We start from the raw sequence: 22,048 nt of genomic DNA on the forward strand, positions 1-22,048 counted from the left end.
CTTAATAAACATGCTGAGACAGCAATCAGACAACATTTGTGAGGAAAATTGATAACTTTTCCCATCTGGAAATTTGAGAATAGGAACTATTTACACATTTGAATTCTAATCTGTGGACATTTTTGTTCCCTCCCCTCATTTTTGAGATGAGTGTATGAACCTTTTGAGAAACTGATTTCTTCAACAATTAGGGTGAAATTCATCAGAAAATTCTACTTATATCACTCCTCAGCACAGCTTCTTGTGCACAGCTGAGTGTGCAAACTAGAAAGCTTTGGGCCATATGTAGCTTACATGTGGCTCTACTTTTTGGCACAGCACAGTGCTTAACATAAAACTGAAAGAAATACTAATTCATTGCCAATAAGCTAACATTTTAAAATTGAGAGTTTTCTCATAAAAATATGTTGTTTTCTCTCATCTTGCAAAATTAAATCTTATAGCTCTGGACCTATATTCCCACTGGGAAACAATTGGCTGGAAGTGAAGAGCAGCTGCTCCCTTTCGTTTGGATATGCAGAAAACTCTCCTATTTTCCATAGTCTCCAAGATTCCCTATTACTTAAAGTCTGTCAGTATCATTCATTTGTGTTTTTCTCTTGACTCTTCACATACCCCAACTTTACAGTCCATAGATAAAAAGAATCTGGACGCAAAGGGAAAGTAGCCCTGACAAGAGTTAAAAACATTCCATAAAACTTACAAAATTAAAATAGCATGGTATCAAAGCATGAACAGACAAATCATCAAATGGAAAAAAAATATTAAGCACGTTAGGGCTTCCCTCATAGTTTATTTAGCAAAGAATCTGCCTACAATGCAAGAGACACCGGTTGGATTCCTGGGTTGGGAAGATCTGCTGGAGAGGGGAAAGCCCAGTATTCTTGGGCTTTCCTTGCAGCTCAGCTGGTAAAGAATCTGCCGACAGTGCGGGAGACCTGGGTTGGAAAAATCCCCTGGAGAAGGGAAAGGCTACCCACTCCAGTATTCTGGCCTGGAGAATTCCATGGCCTGTATAGTCCATGAGATTGCAAAGAGTCGGACACGACTGAGCAACTTTCACTTTCATTTTCACTTTCAGATCCAAGTACATATGGAAGTTTAATGCCTGATAGAGTGGTATCTCAAATGACTGGGGCCAAAATTAACTTACTAATATATGGTACAAGGGCTTCTGGTCACCTATTTCAAAAAAGAAAAGTTATACTCAAACCTCACACCTTACACTAGAATAAACTCCAAATGGGTAGATATCTACACATAAAATTAGGAAACCACAAATGTTCTGGAAGAAAACATGGACAGATTTCCTTTTAACCTCAGTTAAGTGAAAGATTTTCTATCTGTGACTCAAAATCCAGAGGCAATACAAGAAAAGATTTATTGATTTGGCTACATAAGAAGTACATAAAAATTGTAAACTAGTCAAAAGTCAGGTGACAAACTGGAAGAAAATACTTGCAGTATAGACCACAGATAGTATCACTAGTATACAAATAACTCTTAAACATTAAAGGACATAGGGTAAAAATCCAGCAGAAAAGCAGGAATAAACAGACAATTTATCAAAAAAAAAAAGGAAACAAAAATGACAATCAAGTGAAAACATGTTCACAATCACTCATAACTATAAAGGAAAAATGCAAATGAAAACAATACTTCTCACCCATTGGACTGATGAAAAAGTAAATTGGGACAACACATTCTGTTGGCATGGCTACAGGGGAACAGACATTCTTGTACATTGAAGGTAGGAATTGCAAACCAGAAGAAACTTCTGAAGGGAATCCTGGCAACACTGAACAAAACCTTATGTGTCCTTATCTCTCAACCCAGCAATCTTTGAACAAGAAACCTGCACTGCAGATACGCCTTCCAACAACAACAGCAAAAAATTGCAAGTAAGATTATTCATTTCTGCATTGTTTATAATTTTAAAATATTAGAAACCACCTAAAGTCTTACTTATTGTACTTGAATAAGCTATGGTACAGCCACAGAATGGAGTACTACGTAGCTGTAAAGAAAAATAAGAAAGATCTCTAAAAAATTATGGAGTGATTTGTAGGACATACTGTTTAAGTGCAAAAGTCAATGCACAAGAGATACTTAAAGTATAATACACTTCATGTAAGGAAAAAAATGGGATGTTAGAAAATATGCCATTATCTGCTCCTTTGTGCCAAAAATATAGAAAGGATAAACCAGAAAATAAAAAAAAGTCTGGTTACCTACGGTATGTGTGTGAGTGTGTGTGTAAGGAGTAGAGAAAATGGGATGGCATGGATATTCCTTGGAAGGAAAGCTATGAGAAACGTAGACCACATATTAAAAAGCAGAGACATCACTTTGCTGGCAAAGCTATGGCTTTCCCAGTAGTCATGTGCAGATAAGAGAGTTAGACCATGAATTCCTCAGTGGTCCAACTGAAGAATTGATGCTTTTGAATTATGGTGCTGGAGAAGACTCTTGAGAGTTCCTTGGACAGCAAGGAGATCAAACCAGTTAATCCTAAAGGAAATCAACTCTGGATATTCATTGGAAAGGCTGAAACTGAAGTTGAAGCTCCATTACTTTGGCCACATGATGCAAAGAGTCAACTCATTGGAAAATACCCTGACGCTGGAAAGATTAAAGGCAAAAGGAAGAGAGGGCAGCAAAGGATGAGATGGTTAGATGGCATCACTGACTCCATGGACATGAGTTTGAGTAAACTCTGGGAGATAGTAAAGGACAGGGAAGCCTGGTGTGGGGCAGTCCATGGGGTTGCAAAAAGTTGGACATCACTTAAAGACTGAACAACAACAATGGACATTGCGTGACCCTTCTCTGAGTGTCACTTAATTTTGTTGCATAGCTCTGACTCTTTGAATCATGATCATGTTTGCATGACCAAAACGTAAATGAATAATTAAACCCAAAATGTGTGAATGTGTGTGTGTGCTGGAATAAAAAATGGTAACAGGTGAACCTAGCTGCACTGCAAATGAATAACACAATCACACAGAAGGGGTGGAAAGGAAAAGAGCCAAAGGACTTTAAAAGGACAGCATTTTGTCTTCATACTTAAGGTAAAAGACAAGAAGAACTACTCACAAATATTGTGCTCTAGTGAGTAAATTTCTTTCTAATATATATATAGGTGAGAAGCTCTGTAATTACTTTATGTGTATACTGAGACTGAACAAATAAGTAAATCAATTTTGTATATTGAGAGCCAAGTTTCCCACCAGCAGAGTAAGAACTATAAATAGGAGAAAATGGAGACCATAATGCACACCGTGGCAATGGGTGAAATCAGAGGTATCAGTATAAACTCATGGCTTTACATAGACATATAGAGACAGGTAGATACAGAGACATACCTGTTTTTGTATTAATGTATAGGGGTTAGTATCACGTGCTTATGCTTAGTCACTCAGTTGTGTCTGACTCTTTGTGACCTCATAGACTGTAGCCCTCCAGGCTCAGCTGTCTATAGGATTTTCCAGGCAAGAATATTGGAATGGGTTGCCATTTCCATTTTCAGAGGATCTTCACAACCAAGCAATTGAACTTGAATCTTCTGCATTGACAGGTGGATTATTTACCACTGAGCCACCTGGGAAGCCCCACGGGTTAGTACACACATACATTTTTCCTAAGTAGCAATAAGCATGCTCTCCATCAAGATACTAGTTTCTAAATATTATTCTCCAATAAAGAAAGAAAGGCTCCTTGCTTGATTCTAGGTATGGGGTAGAGAAAACACAAAACGAATGTGCAATCTCTTCTGTTGCCAAAAGTTATGTAGTGTTGAAAAAAGAATGCAGCAGGGCAAAAAGACACAGGAGCCTCCTGGTCTGAATGAAGGAAACAGAGAATCATCATTAAGCAACCACAATAACAATGACTGCAGGCTGGGACATGCTAAAATTAAATATCATAAAAAACAAGATAGTTGCATAGTCTCAAGGTATTGTCCCACAAGCTGTGTATTAATTACAAAGAGAAAAGTAGTAACTTAACAGTGGAGAAATCTGACAGCCACGACAGCATTCAAAAGATTAAGGTTTACATTACCAGTTCTAAGATGTATCAATATCCCTTCTGATATAACCCACTGAGAAGGACACAACGTCACTTCTGCAATATTCTTGTCGAAATGTATAGCTTTAACCTAATCATGAGAAAAATATAAGATAAATCTACACTGAGAGACATTCCACTGAATAACCAACTTTAAAAAGTCAAAGTCATAAGTATAAAGAAAGATGGAGAAACTGTAAGGACCTGAGATGACAAAGGAGACACGACAGATAAACGCATCTGGATTGTATCCTGGAGAGAAAAACAACTGGCTTGGTGACATTTAAATAAATCTGTAGATTAGTTAATAGTATTAATAATATTAATTTCCTCATTTTGATCATTATAACTATAATGATATAAATTGTGAAAATTTGGGAAAACTGTGTGAAGGGTAGAAAGAACTATCTGTGTTATTAATATTTGTGAAACTTTTTAAAAACTTAAAAAATAAAAGGTTGAAAACCACTCCTAAATTAATCACTTTATTAAATTTTTTTTTCTTAGACTAGATTTAAAAAATTCAAGAAAGGAATTATCACTGGGAAATGATAGTGATATAAACTCAGAAAGAATATGTTTCTGATATTTTACAAAATGGAAAAACTGAAATTATCTTTCAAATCACAAAAGAAAATAACATGTATTTAAATAAAAACAGGTGGAGGAAAGGTGAGCAAAAGAAAAGACTAGACTACTAAGTTCTCAAGTTGAAAGGGATCAAAAATAGGTGTAAATGTGACTGGTTTGAAAGATGTATTTTGAAAGATAAAATTCAACTGAGCTAAAGAAATTGGTTTCTATATTTTCCAAAATGCTGTCTTACCCTCTGTTTTATTGAAATGGACATAAAGCTAAGTGAAATAAAGGCCAGTGTTTGTTTGATAACATTCCAAAATGGCAGCTGGGTCCCAGAACACATGATGTTTTAAGGATGTCAGAGTCTGGCCTTCATGCATGTCAGTTGGCTGTGAATGTTCACCTTTAACTCTGGGCCTGTAATTAGATCACAAAGTTCGTTTTTATTGTTTAAATTTCTTTCATTCCTCTGTTGCTGCTCAATTGTGTGAGTGGAGCAGGTTTATTAACACTTTACAAGTTCATCACTTTTAATTCTATTCCTACCACGCTAGATTAAATTTAAGGGTCACTGAAATCAGGAGCCACTGATCTTTGCCCTCTTAATGGTTCTCATCATTAATACTTGACCCTAAAAGCTATGTATACAATAAACTATATTTATAGGTGTGGAGGGAAGGGAAAAGCAGAAACAAAAGTGGGTTGGGAGATTATTTATTTTGCTATGCTCTTCAGAGGTTAGGAATGTTCACACAGTCTATACTTCAGCTGGTGAACTTGGATTGGCTGCCTTTTATGGTGTCTGAAAAGAAAGTTGGGATGAATGCATTTGAGGGTAATACTCAAAATGATACCCTCGCTTATCTCAGTCACTCTGGGATTTTTGATCTTTTACCTTCATTCTGCTCTGACTTGAGATCTCTCTTTCTGGTTTACTTTGCATATAACAGAAGGAAAGTAAAGGACATATATTTAAGATGATCCTTCTCAGAAGAAAAAAATATTCAAATAGCTTATTTTCAAAGATTAGAATTGTGAAAGCTCTGAGAAAATTAAGAATATTGTGAAATGTCTGTGATTATTCCAAATGATGGAAGAGAAAACACAGAAAAAGCCTTTGCGATGGAAACCTCCAGCATTCTGTTCCCATTACCTTTGGATGTTTTGGTCCATTAAGAAATTTTTGGAGTTGTTTTTCTTTTTGTTCAAATTTGAAGAAATTGGATTTTTTAAATTTTTTGGGGGGGCTTCTTTTGATTTCTTTTCTTTACTTTTTAAAATATCTAGTTTCCAGGACATTTCTTTATTTACATGATCAATTAAAAGCTATTCTTTTTTTCTTTTTGGTGAACATAGCATCTGGGATGAGCAAGGGAATTTATTTCCTGAAAACAGGATTTTCAGGGCATCCATGCCACAGTTCACTTCTCAGATTTACAAAAAACTTGGCTTTCAGTGGCCCATGTGTGTGTGTTCATGTGAATGCACATAAAAACACATAAAATAGTGCATTATTAGGGGTTATTTTAAAATACATATGCAGATATTATGACAAAGTTCACTATTTATTTACAAACAGGAGCATTCTACAGCCCAACTGTTAAATCTTTGAGGAGAATGACTAGACAGAATCTTTTCTTAAGCTGGGATAATTGTTTTGGCAACATACAAACTATCCGAAAGGAATGCATAGTGATTAAGGCAAAGAATTTTTTTTGGTCACAGATTGAAGGAGAGTCTTGGGCTTATAAAATACTCTATTTCCTCCATTAATTGTGCCCAAGTGGAGCTGTAACCAAGTAGCTGAAACAAATAAAATGTAAGTAATATTGTTTCCTTTTAAAATATTTCACTTAATTTGTGGAAGAGGTTTGAATTTATTAAACATGCACAGTCCCCCCTACAACCCCCTGCCTTCCCCCAGAGTTCCTTTGCCCTGTCTCCAGCCCCTTCCCCTTGAAACATTCCTGCAATGCTCACAGCAATACCATTCCCTCAATCCAATAAGGGAAGCTCCTCTAGCTATCTTCTAGTTTGGGGGTGTAGGTGGAAAGGAAAGCAGAGAATGCAAAGTTAGCCTGGGGCCCTGTAAACCTCTCCTCTTTTACCTGAAACTAAAGCTAAGAGTTGATTCCATCTCATTGGAGTCTCTGTAATTGCTGTTGTTTTTATATGCCTCTGAACACTTTGGTGAGCTTTCATGAAGATTCTTTATAGGACAGGATGAGCTGGTTTTGTGAGAGGGTATATTTTCCTTGCACACTAAATCAGGCAATCAATGGATTAGTACAGAAAGGCTGCACAGCAGCAGAAATGGGAAAATGAGCATGTGGTCATATGTGTGAGTAGAAGTTGTGAACACTGCCTTGTGCTGGTTGACTGCCTCTGTTCATTTGCCAGAGTTAAGGCATTGAAGTCTCTCTGAAACAAATTCCTTTAAATCACATATATAGGGAGCAAAGTTTTAAACCCACTTTCTTCTGTTTCTTTCCCATTTTGTGAGAGAAGCCTCAGAGAAGGATATTACTTTTCTCATTGTGGACACAAAAATATGCTAGGTGATGAAACAGTACATAGATCAGTTTTAATACATTATTTTCTCCCCTCATCACTTACATTGTATAGCCACATTCAGTCAAGAGACATACACTTATTTAGGGGGCTTGGACAGTGTTATTTAGACAAAGCAAGCTAAAAACCTTAATATGAATGGAATTGCCTTTGGATCTTGTAATTCCGATTGGAAATTATTTTAGAATATTTCTTAAGTATCACTGCATATTTTCAGCTCCTCCAAACATCAGCATAGTGATGGATTCACTCCTCTTTTCCTTTCATTACATGGTGGGCTCATTCCCCATCTATTCTTCTCTTCTAGGGATCACCATAGTAAGGATTTGTCTCCAAATACCTTCTATAAGCATCAGGGCTTTGAGTTGAATGAGTTGGGCTTTTCCTGTTCAGTTGAGTTAAACTTTATTTCTGCCTGTCACCATAAAGTCCTTTGGGTTTAGCTCTTCAGATTTAAGGATGCATGAAAAGTAAGGCTATTTACTTTCAATGTGATTTGTTTCTAAGTTTTTCTTAGTTTCTTTCTCTGTCTCTCCAATGTGCTGTGAAGGAAGAACCAAGTTATAAATGTGTTATACACAGTGCATACTGAAGGCATCTATTTTTAGGGTATAATTTTTCCTCTTCATGGTAACATTATAATCTAAACATACAGAGAACAAACAAGGGGAATTGTTCCTTATGATATTTCTGTTTATTCTTTGTTTTGAGAAAACATCAAACTGCTTTACACAATCTGTACTGTTTTACATTCCTACTAGCAGTGCACAAGTGTTCATCTTTGCCAAACTTATTACTTTCTGTTTTTGTTTTTCTAGTAACTATCCTAATGGGTGTGAAATGGTGTCTCATCTTTGGTTTTGATTTTGACTTCTCTGATCACTAGAGATGGTGAGCATCTTTTCATGTGCTTATTGGCTATTTGTATATCATCTCTAGAAAAATGTCTATTTAGATCATTTGCTCATTTTTGGATTGGGTTGTTTCCTCATTTTTTGAGTTGCAATTCTTTATATATTCTGACTATTGATTCTTCATAGTCATAAGTTTTCATGCCAATCTCAATGCACTTTTTTAAAGAAATTATCTTACTATGTCATTAGATTATTTTATATATGTATATTTGTAGGTAAATTTTGTGTATATATGCATATATATGTATTTACATATAAAATACACTGATATATATAAATTCAAAAGATTTAGTGAGTTTTAAGCTTAGATAATTTCAAACTTAACCAATAATATCATTTGAACATTTAATTATTTAAATTTTGTTTGTACTTCATGAGAATTTCAGAAATTAATTTTAAATTTTTGTTTCATTTTACCATCCTCAATTAGATTGCCTAAAGCAAAAATACATAAAAAGCATGAAACTAACTGCTCTTTTCTTGGGTTAACTCTTGGTCATTTCCAATATGTTCCAAAGTGAAAAATACAGTAATTTGTATTAACTTTAAAGCAAATGGAACTCAATAGTTAGTCTCTTGGTCTCTAAAAGCAGCCTGCTTGTATTGGAATGAACCTGCCACTTACTATGTGTGATTTTGACTTGGTTAACCTCTCTAAAGATCACCTTCCTCATCTAAATTTGTGATAATAATAGGCTGTTGTTGGGACCAAATGAATAAACCTAGTGAAGTGATCTGTATAGTGCCTAGTCCTTAAGAAGAACCCAGTGGTGTTGGAGAGTGCTTTGACTGGCAAAGGAGTTCATAACCCCCAGAAATACTTTCCTAGACTTGTAGCTGGAAGGCATAACTTGGATTTTACTGGCTTGTTGGTAGTTGATTATCAGAACCCTATAGAAGTCAAGAAATTGGTAAGCAATTTCTGTGGTTTAAGACCTCTCATTTGAAAATGAGGCATTGCCAATTCAGGTTCACAGAAATTATGGGATGTTTAAATATTTGTGTTTAACAAATTAACACTTTACACACATACACATAGGCACATATGAACACAATGCTTATTATATATGACTTCACTTGATGATAACTTCTAAAGTCTAAAATCACTGGCAGGAAGGCATAGGACAAGGGAGCTCCTTGAAAGCTCCTCTTCCTTGCTACCACCATTCCATGATGATCCCTGATAATCATACAAAAATAAAAGATCATGAGAGTTTAAAGCCCAGTGGATTCCACACTTTGATACCCAAATTGGAAAACAGATGAAAGTGGACCTTCCATGGTTGGGGTAGGATGGTGTTGTTGAGACTGCCTTGCCCACTGGCCTCTCTGTAGAAGGCTTTGAAAACCCAAGAATAATGCCTGACTTCATTGAACAAGTTTGGAAACCATTGCTTTAGTCTGATCTTATTTTATAGACATACTGAGAAGAAGGAGGCAGAAGGGAAGAAACTGTGAATTTATGACAATATACAATGTGTGGGCCTAAAGAATATATTGAAATTAAACTAAAACACTTTTCATACTGTTCATGGGGTTCTCAAGGCAAGAATACTGAAGTAGTTTGCCATTTCCTTTTCCAGTGGACCACGTTTTGTCAGAATGCTCCACCATGACCTGTCTGTCTTGGATAGCCCTACACAGCATGGCTCATAGTTCCATTGAGTTAGACAAAGCTGTGGTCCATGTGATCAGTTTGATTAGTTTTCTGTGATTGTGGTTTTCATTCTACCTTCCCTCTGAGGTGGAGAAGGCAATGGCACCCCACTCCAGTGTTCTTGCCTGGAGAATCCCAGGGGTGGAGGAGCCTCATGGGCTGCCATCTATGGGGTCTCACAGAGTCGGACACGACTGAAGCGACTTAGCAGCAGCAGCAGCAGCAGCCTTCTAAGGGATAAGGATAAGAGGCTTATGGAAGCTTTTTGATGGGAGAGAGTGACTGGGGGGCGGAGGCGGGGTAGAACTGGGTCTTGTTCTGATGGGTAGGACTGTGCTCAGCAAATCTTTAATCCAATTTTCTATTGATAAGTGGGGCTGTGTTCCTCCCTGTTGTTTGGCCTGAGAGACCAAACTATAGTGGAAGTACTGAAGATAATGGCGGCCTCCTTCAAAAGTTCCTGTGCACGCACTGCCATACTCAGTGCCCCCAATGCTGTAGCAGGCCACCGCCAACCCATACCTCAACCAGAGACTCCTGGACACTCACAGGCAGGTCTGGGTTAGTCTCTTGTGGGGTCAACTCCTCCTTTCTCCTGGGTTTCCTCGTGTGCACAAGGTTTTGTTTGTGCCCTCCAAGAGTCTGTTTCCCCAGTCCTGTGTAAGTTCTGTAATCAAATCCCACTAGCCTCCAAAGTCAAATTCCCTGGGGGTTCTCAGTCCCTTTGCCAGATCCCCAGTTTGAGAAATTTGCTGTGGGTCTTAGAACTTTCTTAGCAGTGTGAGAATTTCTTTGGAATAATTGTTCTGCAGTTTGTGGATCATCTGCTCAGTTCCTCTATGGTGGGGTTAATGGTGACCTCCTCCAAGAGGGCTTAATGCCACACCAAAGACTGCTGCATCCAGAGCCCCTGTCCCTGTGGCAAGCCACTGCTGACCTGTACCTCTGCAGGAGACAATTAAACACTCAAAGGCAGGTCTGACTCAGTCTCTGTGGAGTCTCCTGTTGTGCACAAGGTTTTCTTTGAGCCCTCCAAGTGTCACTGTTGGGTATGGGATTTGATTCTAAATTTAATTTTGACCCTCCTACCGTGTTGCTGGGGCTTCTCCTTTGCCCTTCAGGGTGGGGTATCTTTTTTGGTGGAATCCAACATTATTCTGTTTATGGTTGTTCAGCAGCAAGTTTCATTTTTGGAGTTCTTGCAGGAGAAGATGAGGACACGTCCTTCTATTCTGCCATTTTGATTTGACAAAAAATATGACACTGGAAGATAAACTCCCCAGGTTGGTAGGTGCCCAACATGCTACTGGAGAAGAGTGGAAAAATAACAACGGAAAGAATGAATAAAAGAGCCAAAGTGAAAACAACACCCAGTTGTGGATGTGACTGATGATGGAATTAAGTCTGATGCTGTAAGAACAATATTGCATAGGATCCTGGAATATTAGGTCCATGAATCAAGGTCAATTGGAAGCAGGGGATGGCAAGAGTGAACATTGACATTTTGGGAATCAGTGAACTAAAATGGAATGGAATGGTGAATTTAACTCAGATGACCATTATATCTACTACTATGGGCAAGAATCCCTTAGAAGAACTGGAGTAGCCATCATACTCAACAAAAGAGTAAGAAATGCAGTATGTGGGTGCAATCTCTAAAACAATAGAATGATATCTCTTTGATTCCAAGGAAACCATTGAATGTCATAGTAATCCAAGTCTATGCCCCAACCAGTAATGCTGAAAAAGCTGAAGTTGAATGGTACTAAGAAGACCTACAAGACCTTCTAGAAATAACAACCAAAAAAGATGTTGTTTTCATTATAGAGGATGGGAATGCAAAAGTAGGAAGTCAAGAGATACCTGGAGTAACAGGAAATTTGGCCTTGGAGTATAAAATGAAGCAGGGCAAAGCCTAACAGAGTTTTGCCAAGAGAATGCACTGGTCATAGTAAACACCCTCTTCCAATGACACAAGAGAAGACTCTACACATGGACATCAGTAGATGGTCAATAACGAAATCAGATTGATTATATTCTTTACAGCCAGGGGTGGAGAAGCTGTATATAGTCAACAAAAACAAGACCATGAACTGTGTCTCAGATCATGAACTCTATATTGCCAGATTCAGACATATTGGAGAAAGTAGGAAAAACCTCTAGACCATTCAGGTATGACCTAAATCAAACCCATTACAATTATACAGTGGAAGTGACAAATGGAATTCAAGGGATAAGATCTGAAAGACAGAGTGCCTGAAGAGCTATGGACAGAAGTTCGTGACACTGTACATGAGGCAGTGATCAAGACCATACCCAAGAAAAAGAAACGCAAAAGGGCAAAATAGCTGATAAGACAAGAGAAGCTAAAGGCAAAGGAGAAAAGGAAAGACATACCCATTTGAATGCAGAGTTCCAAAGAATACCAAGGACAGATAAGAAAGCCTTCCTCAGCAATCAGTGCAAAGAAATAGAGGAAAACAATAGAATGGGAAAGACTAGAGATCTCTTCAAGAAAATCAGAGATGCCAAGGGAACATTTCATACGAAGGTCAGCTCAATAAAGGACAGAAATGGTATGGATCTAACAGAAGCAGAAGATATTAAGAAGAGGTGGCAAGAATACACAGAAGAACTGTACAAAAAAGATCTTCACGACCCAGGTAACCATGATGGTGTGATCACTCACCTAGAGCCAGACATCCTGGAATGTGAAGTCAAGTGGGCCATAGGAAGCATCACTACAAACAAAGCTAGTGGAGGTGATGGAATTCCAGTTGAGCTATTTCAAATCCTAAAAGATGATGCTGTGAAAGTGCTGCTGCAATATGCCAGCAAATTTGGAAAACTCAGCTGTGCCACAGGACTGGAAAAGGTCAATTTTCATTCCAGTCCCAAAGAAAGGCAATGCCAAAGAATGCTCAAACTATTGCACAATTTCACTCATCTCACACACTAGTAAAGTAATGCTCAAAATTCTCCAAGCCAGGCTTCAGCAATATGTGAACTGTGAACTTCCAGATGTTCAAGCTGGTTTTAGAAAAGGTGGAGGAACCAGAGATCAAATTGCCAACATCCATTGGATCATCGAAAACTCAAGAGAGTTCCAGAAAAACATCTATTTCTGCTTTATTGACTATGCCAAAGCCTTTGACTGTGTGGATCACAACAAACTGTGGAAAATTCTGAAAGAGATGGGAATACCGGACCACCTGAACTGCCTCCTGAGAAACCTATAAGTAGATCAAGAAACAACAGTTAGATCTGGACATGGAACAACAGACTGATTCCAAATTGGGAAAGGCATATGTCAAAGCTGTATATTGTTACCTTGCTTATTTAACTATTATGCAGAGTATATCATGAAAAATACCGGGCTAGATGAAGCATGAGCTGTTATCAAGATTTCTAGGAGAAATATCAATAACCTCAGATATACAGATGATACCACTCTTATGGCAGAAAGTAAAGAAGCACCAAAGGGCCTCTTGATGAAAGTGAAAGAGGAGAGTGAAAAATTTGGCTTCATATTCAACATTTAGAAAACTAATATCATGGCATCCTGTCCCATCACTTCATGGCAAATAGATAGGTGGAGAAACAATGGAAACAATGACAGACTTTATTTTGTTGGGCTTCAAAATCACTGGAGATGGTGACAGTAGCCATGAAATCGAAAGACTCTTTGTAAGTCTTAGAAGAAAAGATATGACCAAACTAGACAGCATATTAAAAAGCAGAGACATTACTTTGCCAACAAAGGTCCATCTCGTCAAAGCTATGGTTTTTCCAGTAGTCATATATGGATATAAGTGTTGGACTATAAAGAAAGTTGAGCACTGAAGAATTATTACTTTTGAACTGTGGTGTTGGAGAATACTCTTGAGAGTCCCTTGGACTGCAAGGAGATACAACCAGTCAATCCTAAAGGAAATCGGTCCTAAATATTCATTGGAAGGACTGGTGTTGAAGCTGAAACTTGAATACTTTGGCCACCTGGCATGAAGAACTGAATCAATGGAAAAGACTCTGATGGCGATAAAGATTGAAGGCAGGAGCAGAAGGGGACGATAGAGGTTGAGATAGTTGGATGGCATCATTGACTCGATAGACGTGATTTGGGCAAGCTCTGGGAGTTGGTGATGGACAGGAAGCTTGGTGTGCTGCCATCCATGTGATCGCAAATAGTTGGACACAGCTGAGCGATCGAAGTGAACTGAAGTTAAAATATTAAGCAAAAAGAGTGATCAGTTTTATTGCTTTATTGTAAATTACTCTAAAAGTCAAACATGTCTGATACAATTAACACATATACTCACCAACACAGATAGATCTGTAGTATACAATTACTTTAAATAATTTTAACTTGTTCTTTTCTATTTGCCTCTCCTCCTCTTATCCCTCTCCTCTTTTCCTTTCTTCTTTTTTTCTCCTTTTTTTAAAAATATTATTTTATAAACTATTGATGTCAGGTCAGATTTTATTTTCTTTATCTAAATGTGGTTATAAGAATATAGAGCAAAAAGCAAATACACTTATCTTCACACTGTGTAGCAGCTTATGTAAATATATGACAATATCATAAGAAATTTCACAGATGGAGTTATCATAACCATGAAAAGCTGCATAGACTGCTCTCCTTAGGCATTTACTCATTTTTGATGAATAGATGTGAGAAGTCATCATTAGAGACCATAATGGTCTCTGATGATGTATTTATGACATGGAAAGATGTCATGGGGTCTTTACAACCTTTAATGAAGTTGTATAACAATCTCTTTACAGTCCACAATTACATTGACTAATTCCTTATAAAAATACTCGACTATATATTCTCCCCATGCATGTGCTTGATATCACAACACTTTAGTAACTGATGCCTCTAAACTGATAAATCAAGCAGCTTGGATGACTCAATACTCTGTTTCCTCTCCAAGGTTCATAAAAGATCCTGGGTTTTTGAGTTAGTGGACTACACGAATTGCCTTTTATCAGTAGCAACTGGGGTAACATAATGCATATGTGTCAAATATTCTTAGGGGTTGGAGGATCTGAGAGACATATTTTTACCTAAAATAGGCATTCTTAATAATATATACACCCTTTGTTGTAATGAATGGAGAAGTATGCACACCTGTGCTGCACATCCAGGGGAACATTAAGACCTGATCCTCTACTTCAATCATTTAATTATCTGGAATGTATCCTTCCCCTTGGGCTTCTCAGGTGGCAATAGTGGTAAAGAATCCACCTGCCAATGCAAGTAGACTTAAGAGACACAGGTTTGGATCCCTGGGTTGGAAGATCCCCTGGAAGAAGGGACCTACAACCTACTCCAGTATTCTTGTATGGAGAATTTCATGGACAGCAGTGCCTGGCAGACTGCAGTCCATAGGGTTGCACAGAGTTGGACATGACTTAGCACACATGTACATCCTTCCTCTTATTTCAATAATTAAAGAGGAATATGACCCTTACAATTATACAATGGAAGTGGGAAATAGATTTAAGGGACTAATTCTGATAGACAGAGTGCCTGATGAACTATGAATGTAGGTTCATGACATCGTACAAGAGACAGGGATCAAAACCATCCCCAAGAAAAAGAAATGTAAAAAAGCAAAATGGCTCTCTGAGGAGGCCTTACAAATAGCTGTGAAAGAAGAAAAGCGAAAAACAAAGGAGAAAAGGAAAGATATAACCATTTGAATGCAGAGTTCCAAAGAATAGCAAGGAGAGATAAGAAAGCCTTCCTCAGTGATCAGTGCAAAGAAATATAGGAAAACAATAGAATGGGAAAGACTAGAGATCTCTTCAAGAAAACTAGAGATACCAAGGCAACATTTCATGCAAAGGTTGGCTCAATAAAGGACAGAAATGGTACGGACCTAACAGAAGCAGAAGATATTAAGAAGAGGTGGCAAGAATACACAGAAAGAACTGTACAAAAAAGATCTTCACGACCCAGATAATCACGATGGTGTGATCACTCACCTAGAGCTAGACATCCTGGAATGTGAAGTTAAGTGGGCCTTAGGAAGCATCATTACGAACAAAGCTGGTGGAGTGATGGAGTTCCAGTTGAGCTATTTCAAATCCTAAAAGATGATGCTGTGAAAGTGCTGCATGCAATATGCTAGCAAATTTGGAAAACTCAGCAGTGGCCACAAGACAGGAAAAGTCAGTTTTCATTCCAATCCCAAAGAAAGGCAATGCCAAAGAATGCTCACACTACCGCACAATTGCATTCATCTCACACGCAAGCAAAGTAACGTTCATATCCTCCAAGCCAGCGTTCAACAATACGTGAACCGTGAACTTCCAGATGTTCATGCAGATGTAGAAAAGGCAGAGGAACCAGAGATCAAATTGCCAACATCCATTGGATCATTGAAAACTCAAGAGAGTTCCAAAAAAACATCTATTTCTGCTTAATTGACTATGCCAAAGCCTTTGACTGTGTGGATCACAACAAACTATGGAAAATTCTTAAAGAGATGGGCATACCAGACCACCTGACCTGCCTCTTGAGAAATCGGTATGCAGGTCAGGAAGCAACAGTTAGAACTGGACATGGAACAACAGACTGGTTCCAAATCAGGAAAGGCATATGTCAAGGTTGTATATTGTCACCCTGCTTATTTAACTTATATGTAGCATACATCATGAGAAACGTTGGGCTGGATGAAGCACAAGCTGTTATCAAGATTGCCAGGAGAAATATCAATAACCTCAGATATGCAGATGACACCACCCTTATGACAGAAAATGAAGAAGAACTAAAGAGTCTCTTGATGAAAGTGAAAAAGAAGAGTGAAATAGTTGGCTTAAAACTCAACATTCAGGAAAGTAATATCATGGCATCTGGTCCCATCACTTCATGGCAAATAGATGGAGAAACAGTGGAAAAAGTGGTAGACTTTATTTTTTGGGGCTCCAAAATCACTGCAGATGGTGACTGCAGCCATGAAATTAAAAGACGCTTTCTCCTTGGAAGGAAAGTTATGACCAACCTAGACAGCATATTAAAAAGCAGAGACATTACTTTGCCAACAAAGGTCTGTCTAGTCAAGGCTACGGTTTTTTCCAGTAGTCATGTATGGATGTGAGAGTTGGACTATAAAGAAAGCTGAGCACCAAAGAGTTGATGCTTTTGAACTGTGGTGTTGGAGAAAACTTTTGAGTGTCCCTTGGATTTCAAGGAGATCCAACTAGTCCATCCTAAAGGAAATCATTCTTGTGTGTTGATTGGTAGGAGTGATGTTGAAACTGAAACTCCAATACTTTGGCCACCTGATGCGAAGAGCTGACTCGTTTGAAAAGACCCTGATGCTGGGAAAGATTGAAGGCAGGAGGAGAAATGGATGACAGAGGATGAGATGGTTGGATGACATCACCGACTCAATGGACATGAGCTTGGGTAAACTTCGGGAGTTGGTGATGGACAGGGAGACCTGGTGTGCTGCGGTCCTTGGAGTCGCAAAGAGTTGGACACAGCTGAGCAACTGAACTGAACTGAATGGCTCAAATGAGTTTCCCCGATGTTGAATATGGGGCAGAACACTTTCCATGTGAAGTAGTGAATAATTTGTGTTATATGTGACTACAAGGATTAATTACGCTTCTGAAAGGAGTTGTTACAGGCTTGGGGCTGGGGTACAGACTCTGAAATGAGTCCTGAGATCCTGAGACCCTGAGACCCTGAACCTCTTGCCAGAAAATGAGCTCCCAGACATGAGTGAGAAAATTTTGCATTCATCTTGCAGATATATGAGGTTATGAGTGATAATCAGGAAATAGGGTCAGGGAGAGATAAAGAGAAATGTGATACAGAAATATCAACTACTGAATTTTCATCAGAATGTGAGTGAGCAGTTGAAAGAGGTTCTAATCCAAGGAAACTGAATGGATCTTAGACTAGCAGATATATTAGTTTCAGGACATTGAACAGAAAAAAAGACAAAACTGGATTGACATACTTAGTTTATAAATATTTTTAAGTGTGTTGTAGAGACTGATTTAAGAGTGAGTGAAAACTATTTAAAATTTGTTGAAGTTTTATCATGTCAAAAAATGGCTTCCTTCTTTCAGATAGTGAATCTTGATAGGATTTTAATGTCATAAGAATATGGCTGACCCCTCAAAAGAAGACTGAATTAATATAACAAACAGGAAGTGAATTTGTGACCAGGTGATATCTTCATTTCTTCCCTTTCCATAAATTTTTATGATTTTTAAAACACTTTGCATAACTCAATCAAACTTCAGAACAGTCCACCACATGAGCTGAAGGAAATGTGTTCAATTTTATGTTCCAAAGTTAGAATGTAAGACCCTTAGAAGTTAAGTAATCTCTTCAATATCTTAGAATGAATTAATGAGGAGGTCACAGACTCTTTATTCATTCAAAACAACTCCTGAGGAAAAAGAAAAAAAAAAATCACAATTTTCATGCCTGGTGGAAGAACTAAATGGCCTAAGGCCAAGCTAAAGTAACAACTGGAGGCAGTGAACTCCACCCACACAGAGATGACAGGACATGGAGTATGAAGGCTTTGTTCTTAAATGCCCTATGGCCAAAGTAGTTATGGCCAAAACCACAGAAATGAAACAGAAGACTAGTCACCTTAGATGGTGTTGAAGCTGAGCACCACAGTCAAGAGCCTGCTCACTACACATGTCCTTTTGCATAGTTTCACAGAACAGAAACTTCTTATTAGCATCATCACTTGACACAAGGTTTAAGTCTTTGCCAGGATAGAATTTATTTCAAAAATGCCAGAGATGTAATTGCTTATTTATAGAGTGATTACCCTATCCTCCGTGCCCAGCTGGTTTCCTCTGGTCTCAAATCTCCCAAGAACTTCAAAAAGAACTCCAAATAAAGAGGAACAAGTGGATTTGAACAGATAAATTTGATGTGAAGACTAACAAGATTCTTTCAGTTACAGTAATTTAGTTGAATTGTTCTGGCTATGATTTTGTGTGTTTCTGCCATGAAGGTTTTATTGAGTCACTTTTGGTTCCCCAGACTTAGATATGCATCCTGGCACTTTAGGTCACAATAACAGCATCAGCTGTTGGTTGGTTGAGACGGAGCAGGGAATTTTAATTAGTTTCTTTTCTTCTGTTGACAAGCAAGGAGGAGTGATAAGACTTTTGCAGTGACCAGTTATCCAAGTAGTAAGACTAACAAGGTTGTAGAGAAGAGAAATAAAATTCAAATAGCGTTATCAGTATCTGTAGTTAGGAAGACAATGGAGGGGAAACATTCACTGATATGTAGACTGACAAACACATTCTAGAAAAGTTTCTTTCCAGCAAAGAATCAAGCAGGCTCTTCCTAATTTTAAATGTCATCTCAAATTTGTTTTATTTTCCATTTGAATCTCAAAGCAAATTAATGGAACTTCTCTTTTTCATTTACATTGGAGTGTAAGGAATTAAAAACAACACATTTGACATTGACTTTTAACTGTCACCTTCCCCTCTCCTGTCACGAAGTGGCTGAGGGCTTCCCTTGTGGCTCAGCTGGTAAAGAATCCGCCTGCAATGCAGGAGACCTGAGTTCAGTCTCTGGGTTCAGAAGATCCCCTGGAGAAGGGAAAAGCTACCCACTCCAGTATTCTGGCCTGGAGAACTATACAGAACTACACAGTCCAAAGAGTCGGACATGACTGAGTGACTTCCACTTTCTCCCCTTAAACTTCAGAGGGATATTTAATTTCCTCTTTAAAGCCAACATCTAATTCTGACAACTGCAGAATGTTTCACTAGCAGGGCTTCATATCCAGTAATATGAATTTTGAGTTATGAAGACAGCAGTTTTCTATAATATTTCTATTATACTTGCAGTGCCCTTAAGAGGAATAAATGTGGCAAAACTTTGAAAATGTATGAATTATGAGAGTCTCAAATATGGCCCTGCTTTAAGAATATCAAGACAGAAAGTGTAAGAGAGAGAGAAAAAGATGACTCCAATCAATAGAAAGTACTGTTAAAAAACAGAATATTTAAGATTGGATTTTAATTTGTAAACATTTTTATTATGAATCTTTTTACATATCAGATGATAGATGCCAATTAAAACAATCAAAAACAACATTTGATAACTGCAGTCTATATTGCCAGTACAGAAAGAAATATGATTATTCATTTATTTTCCCCTTAGCTAGAATGATATAGATTAAGATCCACTTTATCTTTATGAGTATTGGGTGACTTCTATAATGTACTTGAAGAATCCAGTATCATTATGATAGAAACAAGAAGAATCTGTTTTGTCTTGATCAGCAGAGTGAAATATGTCTTGGGCTGAATTGTTGTTGGGCCATTTAAAATTATCCTCTATTGTCAGGGCCTTGTTGTGCTCACAATACTTTTCCAGTTTCAGCAAATAAAATTCTTATACTGCTTTAGCACAGTGTAAAACATGCAAAATGCTTTTGTCATCATATTATTTTATACTCATATTTGTTATTGTCTCCTTCTTATGAATGAATATATTGAAGGAGGAAACTGAGAGAACAGGCTCCGTCTTGAATGCAGGACTCCACCTTGGGCCAGACTGCGGACTTTGAGCTATATGCCCAGTATCTATGGAGACGACATACCAACTGGAAGACCAGACCCCCTGGATGCAAGAGCCCCAGGGCTCCTACCTAGACTGTCCGTCGTCGCCTACAAGAATACCCTAATTATCTGTGTAACCGAATAGAATCATAAATTCTATTATGCTTATTGGGGTGTGACCACAGGCCTATTGATAATTGTCTACTGTTAACTACCTAGACTTAAGGCATATGAATCACAGGTTAACTTTGATTGTATCTTTGTTTTCCTTTGTTCAGACTAGTTTCAGGGAATTTGGGGAAGTGGGTTTGGGCACGTACACTTAGGGTATATAAGGTTTTCACAAAAACTGGTTGGGGTCCTTGGTTAAGAGGAGACTCTGCCTTGGGCCCGCTGGTGTAATAAACTGCACTCCACTACCTGCACTGTCCTTCTAAGTGAGTTTGTTTCCCAGAACATGTGGCTACAACAATATGAGGTTCAAAAAAGTTAAATAACTTCTTTAAAGATTCAGAGTTAATAAGTGGTATACCAAGGCTGCTGCTGCTGCTAAGTCGCTTCAGTCATGTCTGACTCTGTGTGATCCCATAGAGGCAGCCCACCAGGCTCCTCTGTCCCTGGGATTCTCCAGGCAAGAACACTGGAGTGGATTGCCATTTCCTGGTATACCAAGGAGTGGAGTGCATTTAACGGTTTGGATTTCCTACTACACCTCTTTGCATACATATAATACAAAAAATGCCCTGCAACATATTTCTACGTCTACTTGATCTCACTTTTTCTTTTGATTATTTACTTTATTTAAAAATATCTCTTTGAGAAACAGGTAAAAGCAACATTGCTGTGGGTAGAAAGTTTGAGTGGCTGAAGAATGTTAAAGTTACATTAACTGAATCTTAAATCTATGACCTGTACTATAGACATATTTTCCTGGGAAGAGATTTTAGAATTTAAAAGCTTATTTTTGATCATTCATATCAAGGCAACTGGAATAGTTGGGAGGGTTTCTTTCTTTTGCTTATCAAAAAGTCAATGAAATTGTATTTCATTATGTTTTTCTCTTTTATTCCAGAAAAAGAAAGAGTAGAGGAACAAAAAAGGAATTGGAATGATTTATATTTCAAAGACGAATAAGCACTTGGATCTTAGAGCAGGTTAAACCTCCAGCACTGGTGAAGAAATCTCCTCACTTCTGGTGGATCTTGTTTGTCAACCTTATTTTCCAACCTCAAGGCATGGCCTCTCAATGTGACCTGTTAAAGATGGGCGATGGTGGGGGACAGAGAGGCCAGAGGGCAGAGAAGCCACACACCAGTCAGTCCTGGGACGTGAAGTGAAATGAAGCCTTCTAAATCCAAGAGTCTGCTTTTCTTTCCAGGTCACTGAGCCCAGGCAGTTGCCACAAAGAAAATAAAATTTGCATCTTAGGTACAGTGTAAGTATTTTTAATTAAAAAAAAAAAGTAGGAGACAAAAGAGGCCATAATCCAGAGTTCTAAGTAGCATCAAGAGTATAATTTAATTTTTTTTCAGTTTAACGTTTTCATGCATTATATTTTAAGTTTGTTTGCAGAGTAAGGGTCCATCAGTCCATAAACATAGTTAAGAAGTCATCAAGATTTTTGCAAGGCATTTTAAGCAAACTCAGTTTGGAATGACTTCTTGATTTATTTATTACTTTTGAGGAA

At 37.9% G+C, this 22,048-nt stretch overlaps 1 long non-coding RNA gene across 1 annotated transcript; it reads left to right on the forward strand.

Moving 5' to 3' along the window:
* Positions 1–1,779: 1,779 nt before the first annotated feature.
* Positions 1,780–21,788, forward strand: LOC145532106 (uncharacterized). Its single transcript, XR_014072997.1, has 3 exons — positions 1,780–1,901; positions 20,301–20,494; positions 21,434–21,788. It is a non-coding gene; the product is annotated as an uncharacterized LOC145532106 (long non-coding RNA).
* Positions 21,789–22,048: the final 260 nt, after the last annotated feature.

The sequence above is a fragment of the Giraffa tippelskirchi genome, chromosome 13 (genome assembly GCF_054371585.1).
Source record: "Giraffa tippelskirchi isolate mGirTip1 chromosome 13, T2T-mGirTip1v1.2.pri, whole genome shotgun sequence".
Taxonomy (NCBI): domain Eukaryota; kingdom Metazoa; phylum Chordata; class Mammalia; order Artiodactyla; family Giraffidae; genus Giraffa; species Giraffa tippelskirchi.